Here is a 9,324-nt window from a genome sequence, read left to right as displayed (position 1 = left end):
GCCTGCTGCAGGCAGCTTTTGAACCTTAGCCTTCCACTCAGCACCCACCGAGGCCTTTCCTCCAGCCAGCGCAAGGAGGAGGCCCTTGGCCTGGAAAATAAAAGGCCTCTGTGGGGAGGCAGGAGCCTGAGTAACTCTCGCTGACCCTCAGCTCACCCCTCCAGGGCCCCAGAGGCAGGTCTTGCAAGCTCCACTATGGGGATGCCTGACCCGAGGGGGAACTTAGTGCCAGCTCAGGCTCTTAAGTCCCCACAGGCCTCCTCCTCATCTGATTGGCCTTTTTCTTTAGTAAGGACATCTAAATGGATGGGGATTTACAGCTTGGATGCCTGTCCTCCCAGCTCGGCCTTCTCCATGCCTCAGTTTCCTCTTTTGTAACAATAGAGGATTCGATGTAGTCATCTTTCAGTTTTATTAGGGGTCTAACATTACAGCGAACTCCACGTTCCTTTCTGGGTCCCTCCTCTGTGCCAAGGCCACATCAGGAGAGAGACGCCAGCGGTCATCTGGGGGGTGTGTGGGGGCTAGGGATGTGGGTGGTAGTGGAGACTATGGTGGGAGCAGGGAGGGGGCCTGCAGCAGCCCCTGTAGGCAGGAGGCAGTGAAGACTTCCCCAAGTGGGTGAGAGTTGAGTTGAATTTTTGATGCATTCATGTATTGATTAGACAGAGTGCCTGCTATATGTCAGAAAACATAATAGGCACAGATGGTGCGTGCGTGTATGTGTGTGTAGCATAACTTTGAGTGGAGCCTGGTCACCTTCTCTGGCTCCACTTTAAAGTTATGCTTCCACACTGGTCACCACCCCTCTCTAGGAATCTAGTCTGTATGGAGTAGATTGAGAAAATCACCTCCCTGGATTTGGGTACAATATCTCTATTGAGGTGGCCAAAGAGATCAGTAGTTATTTGGCAGCCTGTCTCACTCGGCTGCAGCAGGGAGACCCATCCACTTTGGCTATGCTCTCAGACATTTTAAGATTTGTAGAAGAAGCACAGAACATTCCAGGGAAGCAATAAATCCTTGTGGGATGAATGAATGAAGTGTCTGATTTTTGGCTCATGCCGGCCCCGAGGAGGGAATCTGGAGAGTTAGGGGGCACAGAGGAATCTTCAAGCCTGGGGGTGGTGTTACAGTTTTTCCTTGGGAGCTCAAAATACTTCCTGTCTTTCCATTCATCATTCCCCCCAGCCTGGTGGTTGCCTTCTGCCTTCACAATACCACTCTTTGGGGGATGGAACAGCAGGCTGATAGACTCATGGAATCTCAGGTAATCAGTACTGGGAAGGCCTCTACAGAGAGTCCAGTTCAACCTCCTCTGCACAGAGATGGTGAAAGTGAGGCTGGAGTAGAAGGAGGCTGGCAAGTTTCCTAGAGTCACCCAGGGAGTCCCTGTTGGAAGGCGGTGCAGGCAGATGGGGAGGACCACATTGGATGGTGTGAGTGCCGGCAGCCTCTACTTGTGGGGACAGCTGGCTCACCCTGTTTACAAGATCTCTAGGTTAGCCCCATCCAGCACCACCACCCAACAGCCCTGCAGAAACGCAACACTCTGGGCTCAGTGACCCTGGCAGAGTTCTCCTCCCCCAGGGCCCGCTGGAGAACCCTGGCAAGGGAGTGTGGGAAAGCCCTCCATCCTGGGGTGCGATTTCAAGGCTGGCACAGGGAGGGGCCTCCAGCTCAGGCTCCTCTTCTGGCTTTGCGCCTGCTCTCTGTGTGACTCTGGGCCTCAGTTTCCCCATTTGTGAAATGATGGCACCCAGCTGGATTCTGAAGCCGCTGATCTCTCATGCTGCTGTGTATCTGAATGTCTTAGCAGGGAGGAGTCTGCACTCGCCTTCAGCATTTCCTGCCTTGGCACACGCCAAGCCCCCTATCTAATCCTGGGGTCCCAGGCCTGCCCTCCAGGGAGAAATTGCTGTGATTTAAGGTTCCAGATTTCCTGAGCCATTAGTGTCATGATACTTTATACCTGGGCCTTGATGGCTTTTTAATTAAAAACGAATCCCTCCCAATCCCTGGTTTTATGTCCGTCTCCGGGAGCCTGTGGAGGTGCCCTGCTCCGCCTGATGCTTTGCGTATCCCTGGTTTCTGCTCTCCTGTTTCCTCCCTTGAGTCCCCAACTCCCCTTGTTTTAGGAAGAGAAGGGTCTGGGATTCTTTATGGACTCCTTCTTTGTGTTAGGTGCTGAGGCTCCGAAGTGCACACCACGGATGCTCAGCACCACAAATGTTAAGGTCTCTGTGTAGGATAGAAGAAAGGGATGGCCCCAAACCAGTTCTATTACTGGTACCCACCTCTAGCCCAAGCATGAAAGGAGGCAGGGACTGGAAGGAGAGGTCTGGTGTGCAAGGACTGTCCCCTTCCTGGCAAGTCCTGGATTTGGAGGCAGAGGGACAGGTATCTGATTTGCACTTGAAACACCATCTGGAGGCTGGAAGCTGGAGGGAGAGAAGAGGGGGCTGCAGGGGCAAACCCTTTCTGCCAGAGTTTGGCAGGCAAAAGCCAAGTTTCCTGTGAGTCAAAGTAGACACTCTGGAATGGAGTGGGGCTCAAACCATGCAGCAAGGACCAGTCGGAGGAGTCTGCTGCTTGCCAGGATCAGGGAATCCCAACAGAAAGCATCTGTGTGGGGCTGAAGGGAAGACTGAAGACCTCAGGTGGGCTTGAGGGCGGGGCTGGGGAAGTCAGCAGCAGGAAGAGGAGGCGTGCCCAGGCCGATGAATTGTGGGTTGGAGGTTCTTAGCAAAAAGGGGTCACTGAAGAGTCCACAGGACACAGGACACCCCAGAGACAGAAGGCTGGCATTTGGACACTGACACCCTGAGAGGACTCCCCTATCCTGGATTCAGCAGTTCCAGGTAAGACCCTACTGGTGTTCCACACTGCCCTCCACTCCTCATTCTAGGCCTGACTGTGGGCAGAGGGCAGCATAGAGGAGTGGAAGGAGGGAAGAGAGGAAGAAACTGAGCCCCTCCCCACCCAGCAATGGAAGCAGGGAATGGGCCTGAGCTGGGGGAGGCAGAACTTTGAATTGGGCATGAGATTAAGCTCCCGGAGTCAGACTAGGTGCACCTGTGACCAGCTGAAGATGAGCCTGTTCCTTAATACTGAATACAGAGCAGGGAGATGCGGGTCCACCCTAGGTCCTTTCTTTTTTCTTTTTTCTTTTTTTTTTTGAGATGTAGTCTCACTGTCTCAGGCTGGAGTGCAGTGGCACAATCTCGACTCACTGCAACCTCCACCTCCTGGGTTCAAGCGATTCTTCTGCTTCAGCCTTCCGAGTAGCTGGGATTACAGGTGTGCGTCACCATGCCCAGCTAATTTTTGTACTTTTAGTAGAGATGGGGTTTCACCATGTTAGCCAGGCTGGTCTCGAACTCCTGACCTCGTGATCCGCCCGCCTCGGCCCCCCAAAGTGCTGGGATTACAGGCGTGAGCCACCACGCCTGGCCCTAGATCCTTTTCAGGGGTGGAGAGGGAGATCCAATAGGGCAGGTTTGAAAGATGGTAGTGAGCAAGCACAGTGGCTCACACCTGTAATCCCAGTACTTTGGGAGGCCGAGGAGGGTGGATCATCTGAGGTCAGGAGTTTGAGACCAGCCTGGCCAACATGGTGAAACCCCATCTCTACTAAAAATCAAAAATTAGATGGGCGTGGTGGCGCACACCTATAGTCCCAGCTATTCGGGAGACTGAGGGAAGAGAATCGCTTGAACCCTGGAGGCAGAGGCTGCAGTGAGCTGAGATAGTGCCATTGCACTCCAACCTGGGGAACAAAGCGAGATTCTGTCTCAAAAAAAAAGAAAGACGGTAGTGAAAAAGATTTTTACTTGCATGCCACAAAAAGTTTTTCACTTGCATGCCACTGATTCGGCCTGTTCCGTATACCAGTTACACACACACTATTTCATTGAATCTCACAGTCACCGGTTTTATCATTTCAAGTTACAGATGAAAAAAATGAAGGTTGAGAAAAATTCAGTGACTTGCCCAGGGTTCCTTGATTCAGCATCTGAATGGATTCCAACGTCTGAGCAGAAATCCTTCTAGCCTAATGCTTTTTCTCAACCCCTGGAGATTCTAATTCAGGAGCTCGGGAATGGAACCAAGGAATCTGCATTTTCACAAGTGTCTAGGAGACTCTGGCACAGGTAGGTGGTCCAGGGAGCATGTCCTAGGAAGCACCACCCTCACCTTGATGCCTTTATGGTGAGAATAACATTGTAGGTGACAGGGTCGGCTCCAGAGTGCCCAGGCATGAGGGCACTGTACCACCAGGGAAATCTGTGCGCCTCAGCAGGCAGGGCCCTGGGGTTCCTTCCTTTAGTTCTGTGAGCTCCTAGGCTGCTCACTTCTCCTCCGCCTCCCAGGCTCAGCCACCTCATCTGAAAATGGCAATGATAGTGGGTGTGGAGGCTGGGCATGGTGGCTCACTCCTGTAATCCCAGCACTATGGGAGGCCGAGGTGGGCAGATCATCTGAGGTCAGGAGTTCGAGACCAGCCTGACCAATATGATGAAACCCAGTCTCTACTAAAAATACAAAAATTAGCCAGCTGTGATAGCATGCACCTTTAATCCCAGCTACTCAGGAGGCTGAGACAGGAGAATCGCTTGAACCTGGGAAGCAGAGGTTGCAGTGAGCCGAGATCGTGCCATTGCACTCCAGCCTGGAAAACAAGAATGAAACTCCATCTCAAAAAAAAAAAAAAAAGAGATAGTGTGTGTGCAATGTTTGCAGAGCACATTTGCACTTGGGCTTTGTAGATGTCCAGCCTGGAGGACACTCCTCTTGTCCCACGTTTTCTGTGCCTTCCAGTCCCCATTCATGTCGCGTGAATGAATGCATAGCATGTGCCAAGAATGATCATTGCGGGGGCTCTAGAACCAGACTTGGCAAGTTTGAATTCCAGCTCAACTACTCCTTAATTGTGTACCTTTGGGGCAAGTTATTTCTCTCTGTGCCTCAGCATCCTCATCTGTAACATGGGATATTGTTGGCACCTATGTCACAGATAGTGGTGAGGATGACTTGGATTTGTTTCTGTAACTCAACTGTGTGTAACGTGCAATACGTGGAGGCTCGCCCTCCATAAATGCTAGCTATTCCTATTGCTATTATGGATATTAGTAGTAATAGTGTTACTTGTGAGACTGAAGCATGCCAGCTCCTCAGGGAAGGGGGACTTGGAGGAAATGATCGGTCTACCTGGGGCCAGATCAAAGCTCGGGGGTTGCCAGGTATGGCTAGAGGACAACAAAGCAGATGTTTCCGTTGGAAGTTCCTTAACAATCAAGGAACAAGAAAGAATGTAGGGTCGGGAGTGGTGGCTCATGCCTGTAATCCCAGCACTTTGGGAAGCTGAGGCGGGCGGATCACCTGAGGTTAGGAGTTCGAGACCAGCCTGACCAACATGGAGAAACACAGTCTCTACTAAAAATACAAAATTAGCTGGGTGTGGTAGCACATGCCTGTAATCCCAGCTACTCGGGAGGCTGAGGCAGGAGAATTGCTTGAACCCAGGAGACGGAGGTTATGGTGAGCCAAGATTGGGCCTTGCACTCCAGTCTAGGCAACAAGAGTGAAACTCCGTCTCAAAAAAAAAAAAAAAAAAAGGAAAGAATGTAGCTGGGTTGGGAAAGGCCCCAGAGAGAACTGGGACATGGCGACAATAGGATGTGCCCATCTGTTGGGTCCATGGTTGGTGCCATCATACCTGAGGGAAAAAGCAGGGAGAAAATCATAGCACCCGTTGGGGACCTCTCTCGCCCAGTCCCCACAGGAGCCGCATGCAGTAGAAATAGCTGCTCTGCATCTCAGTGCACAGATGAGGTGATTGGGACTCACTTGCTTCAGGTCACAGGGCGGGTGGCAGAAGCAGGATTCAAGCTGGGGATGACTCTAAACCTGTGCCTATAACCATGGCCCTCCTGGGAAGGGAAGCAGAGGGAGGCTGCAGTTCTCCAGCGGCCCCCGCCACACCTCTGTGAGAGCCATACGGGTGGGCGGCGCGGCCACTCCTTCAGCCCATCCAGCGCCTGGGCCCTGGCTGGATTGATACATTATTTCCTTGGAAAGCCGGAAGCTGCTAAGAATCACTGCAGGTAGAATCCCTCTCTAGGTCCTCTGATGGCCCCATCCGTGGTGACAGCCATTCCCTGCCTCTCTCAGGCTGCAGGGGCAGCAGGGTAGGCAGAGGGCGTTATCTCGGCGGCCCAGTCCCATGGGCCTGGCAGCTCGTCCTTTGGTTTTGAGGCCCAGTGCTCTCCAGCGAGCTCAGGGTTCCCTGGGTCAGGGGATCCCCAGAGGTCTCAGGACCTGGAAACCATCTAGAGCAACTTTATGGTGCTGCTGGGTTCGCAGGGCCCATAAAACACATTGAGTTTGAAGCCCTCAGTTTCCATGTCTCCCAGGCACAAAATGAGCGGAGCAGGAGCTGGGCACAGGGTTTTGTGGGGCAGCTCCCACGCTCAGGCCTGCTGTGGGTTGGGGGTTGAGACTGGGGAACCTGAGAGCCAGCCAGGAAACAGGCACCTGCCAGGCGTCCTGCCAGTCCTCACAGCCCGTGAATCAGGTGCGGAGGATCATTCCTTTCTAAATAACATTTTTTGGTTTGTTTTGAGTTTGTAAAATCATGCTATATTCTTATTCTACAGAACATGAAACTGAGACTCAGAGAGGTGAAGTGACTTGAAGAACAAGGTGGCCCTGGAGACAAGAAAGAGGAGAAGAAAGAAATGACCCAGGCCGGGCTGTTCTGGGGACCACCCCCATCCCAGCTACAGGGGGAGGCTCTTGTACCTAAGAAATTGTATCCATCACTGAGGTCCCCCACCTCCAGCCTTTATATGAAAGAAATAAAGTAAACATGTTTTTAGGCTGCAACATGGGGGGGTTTTGCATCAAAACACCCTTGACAGCAGACAGGTCAGGGGAGGGCACCTAGGGGATCCACCCTTCATGCAGCCACACCATGAGCTGGTGGCAGGCTGGCCTGGGCCCATGGGGCCAGCAGGGAGTGGGAGCTGGTGTCTGGTGTGGAGGTCAGAGGCTGGCCCCCCGGCCCAGCAGAGGGGTACTTGTCAGCTGGCTAGATCGCCGGCCTGCAAGCACATCGCTTCTCCTAATGCAAGTCATTTCTGGGCCAGGCGGCTTTGTGGGAAGAAGCTCAGACCAGAGATACCAGCTCCTCAGGAGGGAATCCTGGCTGCAGCAGTCCTGACCAATAGCCCTCCAGGAAGTGATTTTTCCACCCCTGCCTTGATGGGGCACATGCTCCCTCCTCCCAGGGTAACCTCATGTGGGGCCCATCTGCCTGGGAGAAGATGCTTCCAGACACTGGTTCAAACGTCTGACTTCCTGTGCCTCCTTTCTGTTGATCCTCACTTTGCCCTCTGGGACCCCACTCATTCATTTGTTCATGTTTTCCTTCAGCAAATACTGAGTCCAGTGTGGGTGGAGCCTGTGACTGCCACTCCCTCTGCCCAGGCAGCCCCTCTGTGACAGGAGTGCTCTGTGTCCTCTGGAGGCTGCCTCCACTCTTGGTCCGTTCTTTCTCTGCTCCCACCTTCCTACAACCTGGCTGCCGTCTGAACAGTCAGCAAGACCTGTAGGAGGCCGTGGTCAGAGAGCAGGGCCAGAGCCCCCAGCTGGGTGTGAGGGCCTGGGTTGCAGGCCCAGCTCTGCCTCTGCTTTCTGCACCCCTCTGTGGTCTTGTCTGTAAAATGGGAATTCAAAGCAGATGGTCTTGAGGCTCATCACTCTTTACCCCTTAAGGCTCTGTGCAAAGGCCACCTCTGGCCCTCTGACCCCAGCTCAGATTCTTCCAGTCTCTGCTCTGAGAACGGCTACCTCATCTTGGCATTGACTGTGTAGGAGGCAAACCTGCCCTGGCAGATCCCTGAAGATTTATCATGTACCCCAGCCCCAACACTGGGCTGGGCACAGAGGAAGGTTTGGGTAACATGGGCCTGAACCGAGAGGTGGGTGGCAACAGGCAGAACAAGAACACCCACTTCCAGGGTGGGTGGTGGGGCTTAAACTCCAACCACAGCTTATGATCTCTGTGACCTTGAGCAAGTTTTTAACTTCCCTGGGCCTCAGTTTCCTCACCTATAAAATGGGGATAACACTCCAGAGGAAATTAAATTATATTTTCTTTCTTTATTTTTGAGACAGGGTCTCACTCTGTGACCCAGCCTGGAGTGCAATGGCACGTTTGTAGCTCACTGCAGCCTCCAACTCCTGGGCTCAAGCCGATCCTTTCATCTCAGCCTCCTGAGTAGCTGGGACTACAGGCATAAGCCACCATGCCTAGTTAATTTTTTGATTTTTTGTGGAGACAGGATCTTGCTGTGTTGCCCAAGCTAGTCTCAAACTCTTGACCTCAAGCAATTCTCCCAACTGAGCCTCCCAAAGTGCTGGGATTACAAGTGTAAGCCACCGAGTCCTGTTGGTGGTTACATTATATAAATATGTTTCATGTATTGTAGATGCTCAGTAAGCAGCTATTGTGTTATTTCATTTTGCCCATATAAGGCCAGGGGGTTCTCCATCTTACAGAGGTATCTGTGCGTTCTATGGGAGTATGCCCACAGATTGCAATTGTATTCAACTCACCTGTGTGCCCAGCCTTTCCACCAGGCTCCTAACCATGCACAACAGGCTTCAAGGACTCCGTAGGATGGTGTTCCACAGTGGGTAGGCATATGCAAACCTGTCCCCAGTGTCCGAGGAAACCGAGAGGCTAAAGCTGGCAAATTCAGTTTCTTAGAAAAATGTAATAGGGTCTGACAAACGGAAGCCATTGTGGTGTCTCGGGTGGCAGTGAGACAAGATGGTGGATCCCTGCACCGTTATCCCCCAAAGACCCAGGCTTATATACCATAGGGAAAGGGCATCTGTGATTCAGAAGGGATGTGTAGGACAATCGAAGTACCATAACATCAAGGTTGTTTTGGCCTAAGGGCAGGATTTACAGTAAGTGTGCACTCTTACATGAGGAACAGTGGAGAAACTGGAAATCTTAGAGGCCTTCCCAGAACAGGGGTTAATCAAAAGTCAACACGGTGTATCAGCATCTGAGATGGAGTTGCTTTAGCCTGCACAGGTGGGGAGCCAAGCAGCTGTGTGGCCAGCATCTGGCTGGTGGAGGCAGACAGGCCTTGGAACACTCTGTTGTTAGAGACTTGGTGGCTGGCACGGGCAGGCTTAGTGGGGCCAGGCTGCCTACCAAAGGTAGGGCAGGCTTGATTGCTTCCCTCGACCCTCCAGGCCTGGCCCAATTAAAGGTTCTGCCCCACTAGACTTGGAGCCCCAGGG

At 52.5% G+C, this 9,324-nt stretch overlaps 1 long non-coding RNA gene across 1 annotated transcript; it reads left to right on the top strand.

Annotated features, from left to right (window-relative positions):
* Positions 1 to 2,692: 2,692 nt before the first annotated feature.
* On the top strand, positions 2,693 to 6,873 carry LOC135967272 (uncharacterized). Its single transcript, XR_010581255.1, has 3 exons — positions 2,693 to 2,861; positions 3,955 to 4,154; positions 6,660 to 6,873. It is a non-coding gene; the product is annotated as an uncharacterized lncRNA (long non-coding RNA).
* The last annotated feature ends 2,451 nt before the right edge of the window (positions 6,874 to 9,324 follow it).

Source organism: Macaca fascicularis, chromosome 14 (assembly GCF_037993035.2).
Source record: "Macaca fascicularis isolate 582-1 chromosome 14, T2T-MFA8v1.1".
Lineage (NCBI taxonomy): Eukaryota > Metazoa > Chordata > Mammalia > Primates > Cercopithecidae > Macaca > Macaca fascicularis.
Note: the sequence above shows the minus strand (reverse complement) of the source record. Positions and strands in the feature narration are given on the sequence as shown.